The sequence below is a fragment of the Pleurodeles waltl genome, chromosome 8, assembly GCF_031143425.1.
Source record: "Pleurodeles waltl isolate 20211129_DDA chromosome 8, aPleWal1.hap1.20221129, whole genome shotgun sequence".
Taxonomy (NCBI): Eukaryota; Metazoa; Chordata; class Amphibia; order Caudata; family Salamandridae; genus Pleurodeles; species Pleurodeles waltl.
In genome coordinates, this window is record NC_090447.1 from 799,645,080 (window position 1) to 799,665,341 (window position 20,262).

At 44.3% G+C, this 20,262-nt stretch overlaps 1 protein-coding gene across 2 annotated transcripts in view; it reads left to right on the top strand.

The window, feature by feature from the left end:
• The first annotated feature begins 2,781 nt into the window (after positions 1-2,781).
• Positions 2,782-20,262, top strand: part of LOC138250304 (P2Y purinoceptor 8-like) — a 319,845-nt gene continuing 302,364 nt past the window's right edge. Inside the window, exon 1 of one of the 2 annotated variants that reach the window (XM_069205054.1) lies at positions 2,782-2,864. The gene's annotated coding sequence lies outside the window, so the exon portion shown is untranslated. The remainder of the gene's footprint in view (positions 2,865-20,262) is intronic. The other variant, XM_069205053.1, reaches the window with a different exon arrangement.

Genomic DNA, 20,262 nt, shown 5'->3' on the forward strand with positions numbered 1-20,262 from the left:
TCATCCTGCACTGGAAGCCAAGAAGAAATCACCTGTGGGTCGACGGAATCTTCCCCCTGCTTCAGCAGGCACCAAACTTCAGTGTTACCGGTACCCTGGGACCCCTCTCATCCTGACGAGCATGGCCCCTCGAACACAGGTGGTGGACCCAGGTGACCCAGACTGTCCGGTGGTCCAACTGTCCAAATTTGGAGGAGGTAAGTCCTTGCCTCCCCTCTCCAGTCAGTAATCCTGTGTACCGCGTGAACTGCATCTTCAGGGGCTTCTGTGCAGATTTCCACAAAATCCTGCATGCACAGCCAAGCCTAGGTCCCCAGCACTCTGTCCTGCGGTGCTCAGCTCCCTGAGTTGACCTCCGGTGTCGTGGGACCCTCTTTTGCAGTGTTGAGATGACCGCCATGTTCAGACTTCTTGAACCTGTGTTCAAGGACTTCTGCGGGTTCTACCTTCTTGTGCGTGGCTCTCTTCGTTGCTGAGGGCCCCCTCTGTCTCCTCTCCCAAGTAGCGACATCCTGGTCCTTCCTGGGCCCAGGCAGCACCCTTTTCCTTTAATCACGACTCTTGCAGCTAGCAAGGCTTGTTTGTGGTATTTTACCAAGGAAATAACTCTGCATCCTCCAGCTCTCCGTGGAACATCTTCTGCATGAAGGAGACGTTCCTAGCACCTTTCGTTGTTGCAGAATCCTCAGCTTCTTCCATCCAGAGGCAGCCATTTTGCACCTTCATCCGGGGTTTAGTGGTATCTTGCCACCCCCCGGACACTTTTGCGACTCTTGGACTTGGTCCCCTTCTTTTGCAGGTCCTTAGGTCCAGGAATCTGTCTTCAGTGCTTTGCAGTCTGTTGTGGTCTTTGCAAAATCCTCTATCTTGACTTTAGTGTGTTTCTGGGGAATTAATAGTACTTTACTCCTACTTTCCAGGGCCTTGGGGTGGGGTATCTTGGACACCATTAGTGTTTTCTTACACTCCCAGTGACCCTCTACACACTACACTAGCCTAGGGGTCCATTTGTGGTTTGCATTCCACTTTCTTAGTATATGGTTCGTGTTGCCCCTAGGCCTATTGCATCCTATTGTATTCTACAGTGTTTGCACTACTTTCTGACTGTGTTACTTACCTGATTTTGGTTTGTGTGTATATTTTGTGTATTTCACTTACCTCTTATGGAGTATATCCTCTGAGATATTTTTTGGCACATTGTCACTAAAATAAAGTACCTTTCTTTTTTAGTAACTCTGAGTAGTGTCTTTCTTATGATAAAGTATCTATATGATATAAGTGGTATAGTAGGAGCTTTGCGTGTCTCCTAGTTCAGCCTAAGCTGCTCTGCTATAGCTTCCTCTATCAGCCTAAGCTGCTAGAACACTACTAATCTACTAATAAGGGATAACTGGACCTGGCACAAGGTGTAAGTACCATTAGTACCCACTATAAGCCAGACCAGCCTCCTACACAGAGTAATAGCATCTTGTAAGGAGTTTTAAAATATCAATTGCAATGATAAAAGCAAGAGAACGGGATTGCAATACTGTTTATGGGGAGAGTGGGTAAGGGCTTGGGGTGGTAGTGTAGTTGAAACATATCTATAGTGAGGCATTTCGTTTTTTAAGGCAAAGGCCAGGTTGTAATGTGAAGGGCACCTGTCTTCAATAAAGCGGCCTTTTCCACACAATTCGTTATCAGTCTTGGTTATGCCCCCCATTTTCCCCAATGAGGCTTTGGGGGTTAGCCAACCGTCGGAGGTCTCTCTCCCCCGAGGAATTACTGGGGGAATGGAGCAGTCCATGAATGCTCAGGCTATGTTGGGCTATGTTTGGGCTTTGTTCGGGTGACGGTTATTTAACCGGACATTTTATGGTTCAGGTCACCGTTTTGTCATAGGCGACATGGTGTCTGGCTGGCAGTTAACAAAATTTCCCTCCCACCCACCCCCTTTAGTTTTGCTTTCAGGAGGGTGGTGTTTTCTTTAGAGCGGGTATTTGCTGAGGTAGGGAGGTGTTCTTGTGTACAGGTGCTCTGGGCTAAAGTTTGTATTTTTGCTTTGGTGTCGCATGGAGGCAGGTGCTATAGCGGGGGCATGGCCAGTTGGCACTGTTTCCAAAGTTTTAAGCTAGAAAGGAAAGGAGAGGGGAGGCTGGAATTTGCATGGTCAAGCCACATTTTTAAAATGTTCAGCAGGAAGTTAGAGTTGTCATAGCTTCAGAGTAATAGCATCTTGAAAGGAGTTTTAAAATAACAATTGAAACTTAAAAGCAAGAAGACAGAAGTGCAATACTGTTTCTGGGGGGGGGGGTAAGGTAGAGGTGGTGTAGTTGAGGCATAGGTATAGTGAGGCATTTAGTTTTGTGGGGCAAAGGCCAGGTTGTAATGTTAAGGGCACCTGTCTTCAATAAAGCAACCTTTTCCTTTTCCACACAATTCGGTTTCAGTTTTGTTTATGCGCCATTTTCCCCAAGTGGCCATCGTACAGCCCAAGATTTCTGACTTCTGCGAAGGAACCACAGATCACACTGTTAAACTGGCGAAATCACCTGGTATTGGTTTCATTAGTTGTAGTAATAGCTTTGGAAACAGCGAAACCTTTGTAATTCAGCCTCATTCAGGTTTAGCGAATCTTCAGTTGCATGCTTTATTTTAGTTCTCCACAAACCTCTGTGGTGAAAAAAGAGAAAACCACACGCGTTCGGCTTATTGATGAAGGAAAGGATGACGCTATAAATTGCAACCACGCCTCGGAAGGAAACGTTGCACTGCATTATAAAGGAGGCAAGAGAAGTGAAAGGCAGTGACCGCACTGCAGAGGAATCGCCAGGGAGGGCGGCACAGCACCTTGTATCATTCACCGCATCTGTCCCAGTAAGCGGGTACGTTTTTAGCGCGTCTTGCTCACGATCCATTTATAGGTCCATATGATAGATGAATCTTTGGGATGTTTAAAACTGCACGATATGGGCAGCAGTATTTTTAAATTGCGTGTTTTTGTAAATCAGAATTCTGGACGGCACTTTATGTACGTTATAATCAGATTTATTATTTTGACAGAATGTAAGCCAATGTTATACCTTAGTTCGGACAGGTAGTTGTTTAGTACCGCTAACACAGTTTAGCGTTATTTTTTCCATACAGAAAATTGTATCTCTGTCTCGTTGTTTTATTTTATCTCCACCATATGAATGTAGTTTGAGAAGCATGGCTCCTCCGTCGTTACTTGAGTAATGGTTTTTACTTCATGCGCCTTCCGATAAATTGCTGTTTGCAAAATACTACTTGTTCATCTCTTCCTGTACCCTTTTTTGATGAAACCAATACATCCGTATTTCAAGATCTTTTATGTGGGAGTTGTGCATGACATATAGCGAGCCAGAATGGAAAACACCATTTCCTCTTTTCTTCTTTGCCTCTTTCAAGTTGTAAATCGAGAATCGGCCATGCCAATCATTCTAGCTTTTGTTAAATTAAAAAAATCCTTGCAACCGTTAAAAACTGATATACTCACTTTACTGATAACATACTTTGGTAAAACTAGAGGAGGCTTCGGTCAGCGACGGAAATGTTTTCAGTATTGTACCCCCACTCTACTGAGAGCCCATACAGTACTTTTATAGTGCTTCATTAATAGCACTTGTGCGCTATACAGGTGTCAGTCAGTCGCACAATATTGAAAACATGTTCACCGGCACAATTAATATACCAAAGAGGTAGCATGCGGGTAACAGTCGCTGATGCTTATTTCATACAGAAAATTTTTGTGCTGGACTACACGTGTTGAGCTTCGTGTAAGGACACCTAGACTACTACGCTAGCTTGCCCACAAACTACTTTTTAGCTAGTGAAGCTTGCACTGCTGATAGACATTGTTGGAAATGGTCCTTTCTGCAGAGCTATCCCCAAACTTTGTGCCTTTCTCCTCCTATTCTTCTGGCCCTCTTTTTGTTGTCCTTGGGACTCTGGGCACCTTACCAGTGCTAATCAGTGGTAAAGTGCATGTGCTCTCTCCCCTAAAATTTAGGGGCATATTTATACTCTGTTTGCGCCGAATGTGTGTCAAAAATTTTGACACACATTCGGCGCAAACCTTGCCCCATATTTAAACTATGACGCCCAACCCAGCGGACGTCAAAAAACGTCTGTGTGCGGCATTTTTTGGATGCGGGAAACCGCCTTGGGTTAATGACATGCAAAGTAGGCGTTCCTGTCCAAAAAATGACTTTAAGGCCTGTGCGCCTTATTTATACTTCTGCGTCATTTTGATGCACAGGACAGGGCGGGCCTTAAAAAACGTCGCACAGCCTGATGTGCGCTGTTTTTTAACGCCTGGGTGAGGCCAGGCGTTAAGGGACCTGTGGGCTCACTTCCATGATCTCAGACCATGGAAGCAGTCCAGAGCTGCCCTTCCCTGCCCCCAGGGACACTCCCTGCTACCCTCGCCCACACCAGGAAGACACCCATGGACAGGGGGACCATCCCAGGTAAGCACAGGTAAGTTGTGGTAAGTATTAATATTTTATGTTTTAAAGTGGCATGGGGGGCCTAATTTGGGCCCCCCTACATGCCACTGTGCCCAATGGCCAAGCCCAGGGGACAGAAGTCCCCTGGACATGGCCATTGGGCAAGGGGGCATGACTCTTGTCTTTGCTAAGACAGGAGTCATTTCAATGGGGGTTGTGTGTCAAAAAATGTTGCAAGTCCTATTTGAGCCATGATTTTTGTCTCAAACCTGACTTGCACCAATTTTTTACGCACAACCCCCATTTTCCCCTACGCTGGCACTGCCTGGTTTGAGTCATTTTTTTTTTTTACTCTGACCAACCCGCAGTGTCGGCTAACGTCAGTCCTTAAATAAGGCGCCCGCATGGTGTGTAGGAATGGCGTTAGCCTGCCGTAAATTGTTTGACACAAGCCAGCGCCGTCGTTGGTTTGCATCAAAAAGTATAAATATGGACCTTAGTGTAACTGGCTTACACCTGTTAGCTTATTGAATTTACCTGTAAACCCGTTGTGAAGTAGTATACCATATATCCAGGGCCTGTAAATTAAATGCTACTAGTGGGCCTGCAGTGCTGATTGTGCCACCAACAGAAGTAGTGTTTCAAATTTCTCTCAAGCCTGCCACTGCAGGGCCTGCTTGTGTAGTTTACTGCCACATTGACTTGCCAAGTCAAACTACATGTCAAAGCCTAAACTACCTTTTTTACTACACCTAATACACCCCTAAGGTAGGCCCTGAATCGCCATATGGGCAGGGTGCTTTGTATGTAAAAGTTAGGACATATCATTTTTATGTGGTACATGTCCTAATACTGACAGCCTATTTTATTTTTCACTACTGTGAGGGCTGCTCCTCTCAAAGGTTTGCAGTGGTAATTTCCTTATATATGTCTAAATGGTAACTTCTGATCTGTGAGGAGTAACATGGCCATGTTCGGTATGTTTGTAATGGTAGAGAGAAATCCTGCTTAGTGGTGTAGTTAGATTTTACATTACTATTGTAGAAATGCCACTTTTAGAAAGCGGTCATTTCTTTGTGCTTATAACTCTGGTGCTTTGCAGCCTGACTCCAATCCATGTCTGGGGCAGAGTGACAGCTCCACTTGGTGCATACTTACCTGATAGCCATCACACAGGAAGGGCTTGGTGGGACAGAAGAGGCATCTGCATACTGATAATCATCCTGGGCTGGAGAGAGCAAGGGTCGTTCACACCTTACATGTGATAGGCTGTGCTATGCCCTCTCACAATGGGCTGATTACCATCTACTGATTTCTGGAGACCAGGCTGGGTTGAAAGGGTGTGGTGCTTCACTTGAAGGGGTTTCTTTGATGTTACCCCTGAACTGAGGCATTTTTGGAATATAAGTATAGGGGCTCTGATACCATAACTTTAGAGCACTTCTGGAACTGGGACTGAACATCTGCCAGAAGTACTGCTGGACTGCCCACAGAACTCATCTGGACTGTTCTTCATTGGTTGCCTTGCTACCTGCTGCTGCTGGGTGGCAGAAAGGACTCCCTGGATTGATGTTCTGCTTGTCGCCCTGCTGCCTGCTGCTCCCTGAGTGCGGGGTCCTTAGGTTCTGTTGGGCTGCCTGGGGGAACCACCATTTTGGAGAACTTGCTTTGTTCTACTGACCTGCTACTGGCTACATTGCTGGAGGGACTGCCACTCTGCCAAGTGACTCTGTGTTGGCCTGCCTGCCTGTTTGTTTTGGTTTCATACCTAGTGTTCTCCTAGGGACTGTTGGTTGCCCCCTGCTCCCACGGAACCTCTGGTCAGTGTGATTACTGTGGATTCTAAGGTAAGAAATACTGGCCTTGGGAGCAGTGCTTGACGAGCAGATGAGGCTGTGCATGTTGGAGTGTGCCTTGGTTCTCCCCCAAGCAGGTGATGGTGAGCACCGTTCTGGATTCTGGGTATCTGATCAGCACATGGCTGAGTCAACAATTCCTGACTAAAAGCAGAAGTGACGCTTTCCCCTGTGACCAGGTGAGTGCCCCCCGCTGAGAAGACAACGGCCTTCCCTTTTGTGCGTGTGCCAACACCTACACTGAGTTGCACTCCGGGGAAGGATCGTCACGGAGTAAAAAAAAAAGACACCTCTGATGTCAGAGCTGTCCCACCCCAGGGAACGCCTATAAGTGGACAATGCAGGCTCCTTGCTCTCCACGGATCCCTTGATGCAAGGTGGTTGCTGTCCTAAGCTGTGACTTGTGGTGGCTAAGGTGCACGGAGTGGCGCAACCTAAAGGCAAGGCCAAGAGGGGGTCTGCCGTGGCTGCCCTGCATTGCCCCTGTTAGTGTGATGTGCAGCCAGCCTGCGCACTTGCGGGCAGCTGCCTTGTGAAATTTGATATGTGGGTGGAACCCTACTAGGATTTACAGGGAGGAGGTGCCCCCATTCTGAGACATACCTTTGGGGTACTGGATCATCCTGCTTGGTGTCAGCTATGCTGCATGAGTCCTTAACCAAACACACCTACATTTCTAGTTAAGTGTTGATGGTGGAGGCTAACATATGGTGATTTAGGTGTTTGTCCTTAATCAGTGTGCTTTAAATGCACTTAGCTATAGGTCTTGTGTTCCCACTACATAATCTGCTGCATTTCATGCCTTGATGCCTAATGTATGCCATTTTGATTCTCGTCCTGTGAGAAAAAGGAGTACTGTTTCAGGATTTGCATAGGGTGCACGGTATTTATAAATAATGTCATATGGACCTATAATATGTACAATATACCATCTTTTTATATAATTACGTGTGGAGCCTCTTTTTGTGGTGTACATATTGTGTCACTGATCTGAGTGTGTTGTGCAAATGCTTTTTACATGATCTTTGGGGATAAGACTGACTGCTCTGTGCCAAACTACCACACGGTGAGCACCGGTTATCTTTGGTGTGTAACTTTCTTGCCCTGTCTAGAGTTGGGGGGGTTCTGCCTGTCTTAGGTGCATACCCTAGCCAATCAGAAACCCCAATTCTAACAGATATACTGGACCTATTCTGTGTATGATGGTCTGACTGGGACAGAAAGTAGGCCCGGGCACCAAAATAAAAGTGTCCCCTCCCATTGTTGAATTAGATAGCTAAAAAAGTGTCCCTTGTTTGGAAAAAGGAGCACATTCAAACTTGGAAAGAAACTTCTCTAGAAGTGGTTTGGAAGGTATGGAAGACTACATGGATTTGAGCTTGAGCTTGCTGTTGGTAATGTTTTCTTTAACATCAGGGAAATTAAAAGTGAAAATCAGCCCAGCAGACCATAAAACAAAGCCGACAACAGCCACAAAACAGCCCCCGCACTGCCCTGTCATACCAGCCCGTCAGACATGGTCTGATTGCCATATAGGTCAATCCAACATTGTTAGTGAAATTTAGCAAACACGTTATCAATACACTTTATTGAACACAACAGACAATAGGAAAAAAGAGGGAGCAGCAAGATCTGAAATGGGTTTAGAGTTAGTGGCAGACCTCAAGATCCAAGGCAGAATTATTGCGGGAGTGCACGTGCAAGGGAGTGCAAGCTTGTGTTGCACACGCACAATAGTTAGAAGATGTTGAGTGCATTCTTCTCTGCAGCACACAAAACAATTGCATGGGTATTCATAGTGCAAGTGCCTATTACATCCACTGAACTGATGTAGTACTGATAGTAGTTTTGCAAGCCTTCTCTCACATCCAGAATAGCTGTGAACTGGGCATTAGCAGTACAAAGTTTCCTCTAACCGATAGGGCATAGCTACCTGATTGGCATCAACAGTTTAAGCTGCCCTGAAGCATGCACATACATACACACTCTCTCACATATAACCAGACACATGCCCACACAGAGCATGGTGCAGATGAGTGCCTTCAACCTCTTAAAGTAGTGGGGAGTCTGACCCCACCAGCAGGCCAGGGAGCTCATTACAGCCCTAGTTAGCAGTGCAGGCCAAAGTTGTGATCTGTAGGTACATGAGGCAGACCATCCAGATGGGAGCTATAGAGGGCAGCCTGAGCTCTGCATAAACAGGGGTGTTGGAAATGGCTTTTAGCATCATTCCAAGATTTTTGTCTTCCTCCTCCTCATTTTCTGGCATTGTTTTTGGTGCCTTTAGAACTCTGGGCACTTTACCACTGCTAACCTAGGCTAAAGTGAATGTGTTCCTTGCTTAAAACATGGTAACTTTGGTATGCCCACAAGTGGCATATTTAATTTACTTGTACATCCCTAGTAAAGTGCACCATATGTGCCTAGGATCTGTAAAGTAAATGCTACTAGTGGACCTGCAGGGCTGATTGTGCCACTCTCTACAATAGCCTTTCAGACATCTCATGTCAGTCACTCCAGAGCCTATCAGTGCAGTTTTAAAATACCATGTCGACCTTGCAAGTTCACCCACCTGCAAGGCCCAAACCTTCCTTTTTGTGACATATAAGCTACACATAATGTAGTTTATGTAAAAAGTTGGACATGTACTTTTAAATTTAGCATGTCCTTGTAATGAAAAACTCCTAAATTCATTTTTCACTACTGCAAGTCCTATCTCTTCCATAGGTTAACAGTGGGATTGCCTTAACACATCTTTTAAGTGTAGCTTCCAATTGGGAAAATATAGAAATTTGGAGTTTGGTGCTTCTGGACTCACAATTTAAAATCACAACTTCTGGTGAACTCAGGTTTTAAATTGTAAGTCAGAAAATGTCACTTTTAGAAAGTTGGCATTTTCTTACTTCAACCATTCTTGTGCCTCTGCCTGTCTCTGAATACACATCTGGGGTAGATGACAGCTGGGTTTTGTGCATTCCTTCTAAACAGTCACACACAGTCACACACAAAAGGAGCTGGGGTTTGACACTTGTATCATCCTGATGGCCCATCACCAGCCTGATGGGCCATTAACTGGCTTGATGGGGGCGGAGCTTAGGACTGCCTCACTTACACCTGAGTACAGCTGTGCCTCTACCCACAAAAAGGGCTGCAAATCCCCAGTAGAGGGTCTGGAGCCAGGGAAGGAACGTCGGGGACCTTGTGATCTTCAAAGGCCTCTTTGAAGTCTCCCTACTTCAAAGGCATATTTGGGTAAAAGTACTGGACTCCAAACCCCACCAAATTAGAACTGTACTGGAACCAGAGACATTCTGCCAGGAAGAAGGACTTCTGTGCTGGACTGCCACTCTGCAACTACATTGTTGTGTTGGTCTACTGCTTGCTGTGTGCTGTACTGTAGGAGGGACTGTCACTTTGCTACTTGCATTGTTGTGTTGGCCTGCTTCCTGCTGCTTCTTGCCTGGGAGTTAGAAGGACTGGACCTGTTCTCTACATCTTTGAACCCAGGATTTTTCAAGGGCTTGTTGGCTTGGCCTCTGTTCTCCTGCAGTCTCAGGAACATCAAAAAAGACCTGTAACACACCTGCTACAGGACCTGGACTCTGCCATCTGTGAGTCTGCCCTGCCAAGTGATACCGTCCCAGTCCTGGACCCTTGGAAGTGGTTGTAAAGTAATGCTGTACAGACCATGCACCAGGATCAAAGGTGCTGTGTTCAGTGGGCCTAAGTGGGTCCCTGTATCCGGCCCGCGCTCACCCTGAACTCTTGATTTTGTTCATATCCGGCACGACTAGATGACCACAGTTAGGCTTTGCTCTTTTTTGTGCTATTTTCAACTAAATCTATAAAAATGCGTATCTCAGGATCTACTTACTGGATTTTTGTTGTTGTGGACTTTTTTTAAATCAGATACAATTCTCAATTTTTCTAAACTGGTGTGGAGTCTTATAGTGTTGTTTTCATTGTGTTACTGTAATTTAAGTGTTGCACAAATACTTCACACATTGTCTGTTAAGTTAAGCCTCACTGCTCTGTGCCAAGCTAACAGAAGGTGAGCACATGTTAATTTAAGATGTGGATCTTACTTACCCCGAATAGGATTGTGGTCCCTGCTTGGACAGGATGCATACTCCTGCCGACTACAGACCAAGTTTCTAAGAAAGGGGCATTGCAGAGGTAGTACCGGTAGGGACATGGACCTGCATGAGGAAGAGTGTCTCTCAGATTAAATAATGCCACAGAAGGTATTGCAGATGCAAAGTTGGAAGAACATGTTAGGAAATCGCTGTGCAGTTGAAGGAAATATTTTAGACTTAAATGGCTTCAAGAAAAATGGCTGCTATTTTGATGCTACACAACTGTTCAAAAAATTCCTTAGTGAAGAACAGGACGCGAGGAGGAGGCGGAACACAAGCAGCGGAGCAGAAGCAGGCAGGCAGGCTCCGGGTTTCTGGCAGGCTGCAGGAGGAGCAAAGTGGCACGGATATGAAGTGCAGTGAAAAGACGTCACGCGGAGCCGCGGGAAGGACGCTTGCCCCTTTCTCCTGCTCCAGGAAGTGCAAAGCGGCAGCTGCAATGACGCGTAAAAGATGCCACGAGTCACCGTGGGGTGCCGCAGGAAGGGCGGTCGCCCTTTTCTCCCACTCCAGGAAGAGCAAAGCAGAAGCAGCAGTAGTGGCACGACAGTGCAGTGAAAATGATGCTGCGAGTCATTGCGGGATGGACGCTCTCCCCTTTCTCCCACTCCTACTCTTGGCACGGGGAGAATCTGGGAGTTTATGGCGGCGAGAAAGACAGCAAGAGAGGTGGAGCTACCGTGGACTCTTCCCTCCATGGCTGCCCAGGCAAAAGATAGCAAAGACGGTGCCCAGGGAGAGGCTCCTGCCGGGTCCCTCGTCCTGTGGAGCTGGGGACAGAACGAATGAGCACACTCCTCCCCTGAGGCTGGGCTGCCCGAAGTGCCAGAACTAGGCTGATTTGGGCAGTGTGCCCAAGGAAGACAAGGAAAGTCTTTGCCAACAGTGCATAAGGTTGGAGGTGCCCGGGGAGACAACCTGCAGCATTCCCCTTGAGATAAATCCCGGCGTCGCCCAAAAGACAACAAAAGACAACAACAGGCAGAGAGGGAAAGAAGAAGAGAGACCCCCTCTGAACACACAAGGAAAAGCACCCTAACAGCACTGAGGAAGCATCAAGGAGCCAGCTGCGCAGAGGATACAGGTCAGCAGGTCATGGAGAACAGTGGGCGGATGAGATCTGGGTGAGCCAGGAATTGAGGGGAGCCTGTTTTCTGACACTAAGGTACTGTGACTTGTTGCTGGTTCCACTTTCTTTACTCCTTTCCTTCTGGCCCGGCTTCGCTCTGCTCTGCCCTGCTTTGTTGAGACACAGCCTGTCTGCATCATTACAGAACGGGTGCCTGAGGTCTGTGGATTGAGACTCTTCGAGACCCAGAGGGTACCCTTAATTTAGAGTGCAACAGAAGGGCGCAGCAGGAAAAATTGTCTAAAGTATCATACTAGGTCCTGGTGGATCGCTAAAAAAAATTCTTGATAGAAAAATTGGTTTTCTTGGAGAGTGGACTCAAGAATAATGTAGAACAAAGTAGAAAAAGGCTTAAAAGGATCAGAATTAATAAAAATGACTTATAAACGCATGAGAAGGAGCAGGTCATTTCTTAGTTGGGCCTGTAAAAAAAACAAATCGAACCCCTTAAGAAATAAGTGTCCAGCATCTGAATGCAAAAAGTTTGAACTCTATTCTCCCATTTCTCCAAAAGGACCCATGTGAGAAATTGGTGGTCAAGGCGGGAAATCTTCTCTGTACCAACAATAATACCTCCCAAGGTTCCGCCCAGGATAATGACTTAAATAATATGATGGATGAGGGCACTACTGACAGGGGGGTTTAGTTGCTGTCTCTGCCTCCCCCCTCCTGAGTTGGGCCAATCAAGCTGAAATGATGGAATTTACCCTCCCCGACATTGACCCGGATGAGGTGCCCAGCCCCAGAATTGCCCCTCCATCCATCCATCCCAATAATGCCCATAGTAGCGCAATCTAATACTGGTTCCCCTATGCTAAAACTTTTTAGTAGTACTCCCTCCGACCACTTCCTTTTGGATATAAGGTCTTCAGAAACCCTGGATTTGGTCTGTGTGTGGAACATTTCCAATTGCCCACCAGATCAACACATAGTTCTTTCTGAATCCTTTAAGAGCCTCGAAAGAATTATTTTGTCTATTTTGGAACTCCTTGAAAAATCCATACAAAATTCTGATCACACTCAAGATATTCTTGTTTCCTTACTGAAGGTTCTATTGGTAAAACAAAATTCGAGCCACCCTCCTGATGAGTAGGCCAAGATGACCGTAAAGGATATAAGTCAATGATTGGGACTAAACATAAATGGTACCTGTTTGCAGTCCTCAACTGCTGGAGATTTGACAAACATAGGTGATATGTCCACCTACTCCAATAAAGGAACCCAAGCAGGAAAATCACAACTGGATAAAGCAGTTTCAATGCTAGTGAATCTAGCTTCCCAAGAGAGTGAGGTATATTCTTTGGACAACCTCTTTTCCAGCATGAGGTCAGAGTGTAATACTCTACCATTGGTCCAAGATGTTCAGAAAAAGCAACCCACTCTAAACCCCGAGCGGCTCCATTCCCAATTTTCCTTCCCAAAGATCACTTCTCCTCAAAGTTGATGGAATGGAATGAAATTGAGATGGAAAAGGCCAGTAAACCAACTAAAATAAGAGGGAAAAAGGCGGGAAAAAAAAGGAACCACCGAATCTCTAAAAAGAAGGCAAGGAAGGTTAAGTTTGAGGAAAAGGAGCAGGTAGAATTTATGGATGTATTGGAACAGGTCCCCTTAATGGAAAACTTCCAGAACGGGACTGAGGAGGTGTTTCCTGTTTTACAGCAAATGCCAGATATAGGTTAATCGCGAGATTACCGACAGACAGACTTTCTGTAGATCCCTAGTGCTACATCTGATTCAATCGATGTAATCTCGCCTGACACCGCCCCATTAAGAGCTATGGACACCTTCTCCAGATTAGTCACTCAGAACGTGGGAGAAAAATCTAGAAGGGATAATGTCCTTATTAGGCATATGGAGTTACCGGATAGCTTTGAGTTTTAGCCTATATTTGACTCCACTATGAGTCGAAATTGTTCCTTTCTACTGTCGTGTTTTTTGGAAATAGAGGAACTCAAATTAATTGAGAGTAGCGATATTGTGAGGGTCTTTCTTGACCACAGTACAGGGTGGCGTAAGGCAAAGGTATGGTTTACCTCTAAAACCGTTTTGAAATTAATTTTGCCCAACTGTGCCCAACTCCAACGCAGAGGTATTGACATTATCCCAGTCTGGGATAAGTTAACTCACCTTGGCGGGCAGTATTCTACTCATGGTCCAGACTCCATAAATAGTAACGTGAATCGGTGGGGGAGGAAACGTTTTTCATCCTCTGGTGAAATTGTGCAAGTTTCTTTATTCCAGGGTGCAGGGGTAGTGAAGGGTTTGGAAGGCCCCATATATCAGGGCACCATTCCTAAACATGAAAATTGGGATTGGTTAGTGGGGCCCTTAACAGGTCTCAGTCGAAGGGCAAGCTGATACAGTCAAGTTACTAACGCTGACCTCTCAGTGGTCTCTTGGAATGCTGCAAGATTAGGGAAACATCTAGGCATATTAAATATAATTCTTTCATTGAAGATCGACCTGAAATGCATTCAAGAGAGAGGTGTTTAAATGACTTCTCATGCCCTGGTTATACGGTTTTAAGTAAAAAAACACTCCCTTGCATGCGTGCATTAAAGGGGGTATAGCTACACTTTTAAGCGATAGACATAGCTGGGAATTTGATAGCCTCCCGTGACTAAACTTTTTTTCCAAATAGTATGAGTGCATGTTAGTGGGGAGAAGGGTGGGAAATTCCCTTTGATTATTGTAAATGCCTATATCCCCCCTGAAAAGTAATTCTACACTATTCTTCAACAGTTGCTTATCCAATTCTTTGCTTTAGGAAATTCTGTTGATTTAATTATAATGGGGGATTTAAATTGAAAAATCTCAAATTCTTCTCTCCACATCTATTGTGACCCAGATAGGGACAAAGCGCTGAATATCCCACCTATCCTATTTCCTCCCAGAATTAGGACAGACAAAAGAGGACTAATCTTATTGAAAGGTCTGAGGTCCTGTACCGGTATTATACTGAATGGGCGTTTCTGTTCGGACTCGCCCACAGCCTACACTCATAAGTCCCTTGTGAGTAATTCCATTATAGACTATGGCCCTCATTATAACATTGGCAGGAAATGCTGCGTACCGCCACAGTGACGGCCGCCAACATACCATTGCCATCAGCAGCGCCACGCCAGTAGAACGGCACCGACCATATCATGAGCCATGATATTGCCTGGCAGTGTTCAGGTGGCGGACGCTGCTGCTGGCAGCAGTGCCGCGTCCCGTCTCCTGCCGGAGGACCCCCCGCAAGCAAGTAAATCGGGTTCTCCAACAGGGGAGGAAGGCGGGGGTGTTGTGTGTGTGTGCGTGCGTGGGTGTGTGTGATTGTTTTTGTGTGCGTACGCGATGCAAACCATGGCGGTGGGCGGGGTCATAATGCCATGGATGGCCTAGTAATGGGCACCGGGCTGGAGACTGTAGTTTCCAGCCCAGCAGTTATTACCGTTGTGGTAGTCGGTGTATCACATTTGCGGTTTGGCTTTAGCCAAACCGCCAATGTCATAATATGGCGGTATATACTGCCAGCCTGTTGGCGGTACTACCACCACTATTACACTCACCGCCGGGGTCGTAATGACCTCCTATATTTGTACCTCGTACAATATTGCTCAAAGAGTTGAGGATATGGAAATAATAGATACCCCGTATAGTGACCATATGATTCTAAAACATATCTTAAAAAATGCAGCTAGGGGCAGTAGATCCTTGGTCTATAAAAGGCGTAAACCTTAGAATTAATGGGAAAAATAGGAGAACGTTTTGGTTGACAGCTGAAATAACATCGATAAAGCCATTGTTGGAAAATATTGTGGGAAACATGGAGGTTTGGGGGAAGGATGCCTTACTATATTTTCCCAAATTAATGAGACACATTATTACGTGTAATCAGCCTGAGCGTAGTATAACTGGTATCAAAAAAAGCTCAGCTGCCCATTGTGAATCTGAATAGAGAAATTAGCAAGTTAGTAAGGCGACAGTTGGAGCGTAAAACTATGGAAAGGAGTAGGAAAATATCACTACTTAAGAGAAGAAGATCGCGGCTGAAACTGGTCATCCGAAGAAAAGAAGTGGATCACAGGTGGATTGCACTGAGGGAAGCAGCTGCAAAGAGAAACCCTAGTAAATTTTGGGCTATTATCTCTGAGGGGTGCGGAAACGGTAAAACCCTTTTCGTTCCCCTGACAGCAGAGGAAGACTGGAGGCTGTACATCCAGGTCCTTTATGCTCAAAACCGGGTCGTGGACCCTGGGAGTGAGGTGACAGTATTAAACGGAGGGGGAGAAATGAATAATACGGGTGCACCTACCGTGGTTGAATTACAGGGGATTATAAATTCAATGCGCTCATCGGGCGCCATGGACCCCGATGAAGTTCCGATGAGTCTAATTAAAAGGGAGCCTTCGCTTTGGGCAAGACTTCTTCACCCAGTATTTTGCTCCTGCTATTCTCAAGGCAATATCCCGGAATCTTGGACGGGTAGTATAATACTCCCCTTATATAAAAAGGGAGATAAAAAAGCACCGTTAAATTATCGACAAATTGCTTTATTAGATGCAATGGTAACGATTTTTGCCAAAGGCATCTTAATGCAATTAAATGAATGGGTTGAGGAAAATGGTATTCTTCTGATGGAACAGTCAGGCTTTAGAAAGGCCCAGAATACCTTAGATAATATTTTAATAATGCAAACAATAATTGACAAATATGTCCAAACTAGGGGGGGAATTCTGTATGCTGCATTTATTGATTACTCAAGAGCATTTGATAGGGTGTACAGGAAAATCCTGTGGAGGAAACTTCAGGAAATAGAGGTTCCGCCTTGCCTCCTGCGATTGGTGATTGCTCTGCACTCTTCGAGTTGGTGTAAAGTCCTCTTGGGTGGAGAGCAGGGATTGTCCTCAACATTTTTAACCCAAAATGGCCTGAAACTGGCCCAACTGCTATTTTTCCTTTACATCTATGACCTCCCCAAAATCCTTAGGGGTAGTAATGGCTATGCCCCGCGGTGGGTGGTCCACCAATCGCCTGCCTACTATATGCGGATGACATAGTTGTGTTTGGTCTCACCCCAGACTGCCTAAATTAACGTCTGGCCACTCTAAATCTTTACGCAGTGAAGCACTACTTGAGAAAACTAGAAGGAAAATCTGTTCCTCCTGGTTTCTGGGTCTACATAAGGTGGAGCGGATAGATACATATCGGTTTTGGGGTAAAATCTTTTCCGCCACAATAAATGATCAAGATCATATTCGTAATAATATTAGTAAGGCCATCTCACACGCTCAAGGTTTGGCAGCTTTCTTCAATGTAAATGGCAAACGCCACTTTTCGTATCTATTGTCTGCTTATCAGGTTAAGATACCAGCTACTCTTCTATATACAATATAATGTATAGACATAAATAAATGGGATTTCTTCGACAAGACAGAAGGCCGGATACTAAGACACCTGGCTTCCTGTCATAACTCAGCTTCAGGGGCAGCTCTAAGGCTTGAATTTTCAAGAATATCTTTGTGCAAGGCCTCGTAACAATGTTTTGCTACCCATTTGTCTTGTCCATGTACAACTTGCACGTCCCTCAAATTCTACCTTTTGACCTTTGCATCCGTTGTAGAGTTATAGCTGAAAAAACTTTCTGTGAAACGTTTCTTTTGACGCAGTACCCTGACAGATTTAGCCAGAAAGGTATGGTGCAGCAATAGTGGATTTTCTTTGTACATTCTGTCTATTCTGAATCAGTATTTGTTAGTTTGGTTGCACTAACCAACCGGTGTGATGTGCAGCACTATCTTACGTTGTTTGATAACATTGGTATGTATTACAGTAGTCCCTGATGCATGCCAACATGGTACGTGTGTGTTAAGTTTCTTCACTTAACTTCAGTGTTGTAGGCCTGTAAATCGTTCTTTGTATTAAGAGTTTTTTGCTTTCTACCAAGTACGTTCATGGAATTTTATGTGTGTGCAAAACTCCACTGTCTTATGTGCCACGTTCTTACAACTAACGCGAAAGAAAAAAGCACAACCAGGGCACTCCCAGGTCAATAAAGTATCCGTATGAATCCAGTTGATTTTGAATGTTTATTTCGTCAGCAAGACTTGTAATGGTTCAATGAGTGAACAGGTCCATACATGTCATAGAAGAACAACAGCCAACACATGTTTCGTCCTATTTGGACTTTTTCAAGGCTGAAAACAAAATAATAAAGGAGCTATTTTACTCAAAAAATACATACACAGAAGTATAACAGAATGTGGATACGATTTATACAAAAGAAAAACAGGACTGTGTAACCATGATGCACATCCCTCTAAGCAATGTGCATGCATACTCACTATGGAATATTCATTACTAGAAGAGAAAATATATATACGCATATATTTACATAAAGTAAAAGTGTCATGATAATATTAAGGTTGATAGAAAAGAGCAAGAAGGTGGTGGGAATTCATACACAGAGTCACCGCATGAGTATTAATAACCATTATTGCAAGCATAAGTACAAGAGAGGTGAAAAAGTGCACTAATTATATGGCGAGTGGGAAATACCAATATCCAAGATGCACAAAGAATTTTTTTGAATAAAAGCGAAATCTAGGTTACTAAAAGAAACACAAATATACCTCAGCAATAGTAGTCGCGGAAGCATGTAGAACAGAAAACATTATTCAAAATAAAGTAGCAAGTCGTGCCATCCTAGGTCTAAGTACGAGACCTAACAAAGAGAAACAGAAAACCATGAAAAACACCAAACACGTAGTCTAACCCATTAATGCCAAAATATCCTGAGGTAGCCAAAATAGTAAATAAGACATACCCGGGTTAACGAAGTTGCCTTAAGGGGGTAAACAGTTAACGTCAAAGCAGCGTGGATTCAAGTGCTTCTAATAGCAGTACGAAGTGAAGGAAAAGCTGGTCAATGAAAGGAAAACGAAAAGTAAATATAAAAACCCTCTGCGCAGAAAAAGTATGAAGACGCTACAACAAAGGCGAACTATAATGCCACCCAGGAGGTATAACCACGCGTTTACTATAGGCTTAGAAAAAAGTGTATTAACTAGCCATAAGTAGACCATCCATAAATATATATATAAAAATAGACGGAGGCAACCAAGGCAAAACAATCTTTACACGCGAATAGTAACTAACCTTAAGTTCGTCCTATTTAAAGGCAGAATGTACATCTTAGGTAACGTGGTGCCGGCAGCGCATGGTAACGCTTGCATTCAGCGCAGTATCCGTCAAGTAAAGAGTGTCCGCGTATTATGTACGCGCACTCAGAAATAAAAAACGGACTACACCTTGAAAAGTAAGTAGCGCGAGTGACGCGAAAAGCACGAGTGCCGATAGGGGAATTATGGGCACCATCTTGAGAGTATCAAAAGACGGAAAAAGCGTAACACAAACTAGCCTACAGCAAAAGAAGTTAAAAAATAAATTAAAAACGGACTAACAAATTGAATCGTAGTGCGAAAAGTATGAAAACCGATAAGTGAATTTAAGGGCACCATCTTGGGAGTATGAAAAATGAAAAAGGCGTGACATTAAATATCTACAGAAAATGAAGTAGATAGAAGGGTACATGGAAGGAAGGAAAGTTAACCGTGATACCATCATAAAGGACAGGTAAATTGAAACAAACTCAAGACAGGAGAATGTGAAACACATACCAAAAATTCCTAACAGAGTGCGAGACAGAGTCTAGAATTTTATATGAAACAGAATGAGAAAAATAAGAGAAGGACATAATACATGAAGCAATGCATTTAGGCAAACATAAATCAGGTATTGGTCAGAAAAATAACTCGAAAGTAACAGATAATGGAAATAGTTTGATTTCGGATGGCAATGTATAAATATATGTTAGAAACTATTAAAAAGTGAGACTCCCAATAAGTACAGAATCAGTTGCAAAGCAGATTAACATATTGGAAGGGTGTGTATACTGGAGTATTTCAAGGACACATAAAAAATAAAAGCAGTTTAGATCATATACAATACTGTCATTTAACAGACAACAGAGGGACATACAGTTGGCAGATAAGATATTAGCTGAAGGCAAAATGCACGTAATTGCGTCAACCAAAATTTACAGAAAAACATGTAGGTCCTTCTGTATGTTAAGCCCCCGTTCTACTGCTCTTAGCTTAATGATCCATCTACTTTCTAGGCGTCTGAGGGCCAGAGTACGATTACCTCCCCGTGATGTTCTTCTAAGGGAATCAATCCCATGTATGCAGATGTCTAAGCGTTCCCTATGTTGATGTGTCTGGTTATAATGAATGGCAAACGGATAGTTCATATTAGAGGTACGTATAGCTCTAAGGTGTTCCTGAATCCTCTCTTTCAATGGTCGAATTGTGCTACCCACATAAATGAGTCCACATGTACAGACAATACAATAAACAACAAAGCTTGTATTACAATTATTAAATTGTTTAAGGCGATGTGTAACAGGGGTATTGTATTGGAATTCCACTGTCTTATCTTTGATGTATCCACAGACGTTACAGTGGCCACATCTGTAGGTACCAGGGGGTGGTTTAGGCAGCCAAGTATCTCTGTTCTCAGGTGGTAAGAAGCTGTGACATAAGTGGTCCCGTAATGTGGTACCCCTTTTGAAGATGATGTTCGGTTTATCAGAGATGCCCTTCTTGAGTATATCATCCATTAGGAGTAACGACCAATGTTTACGTAGA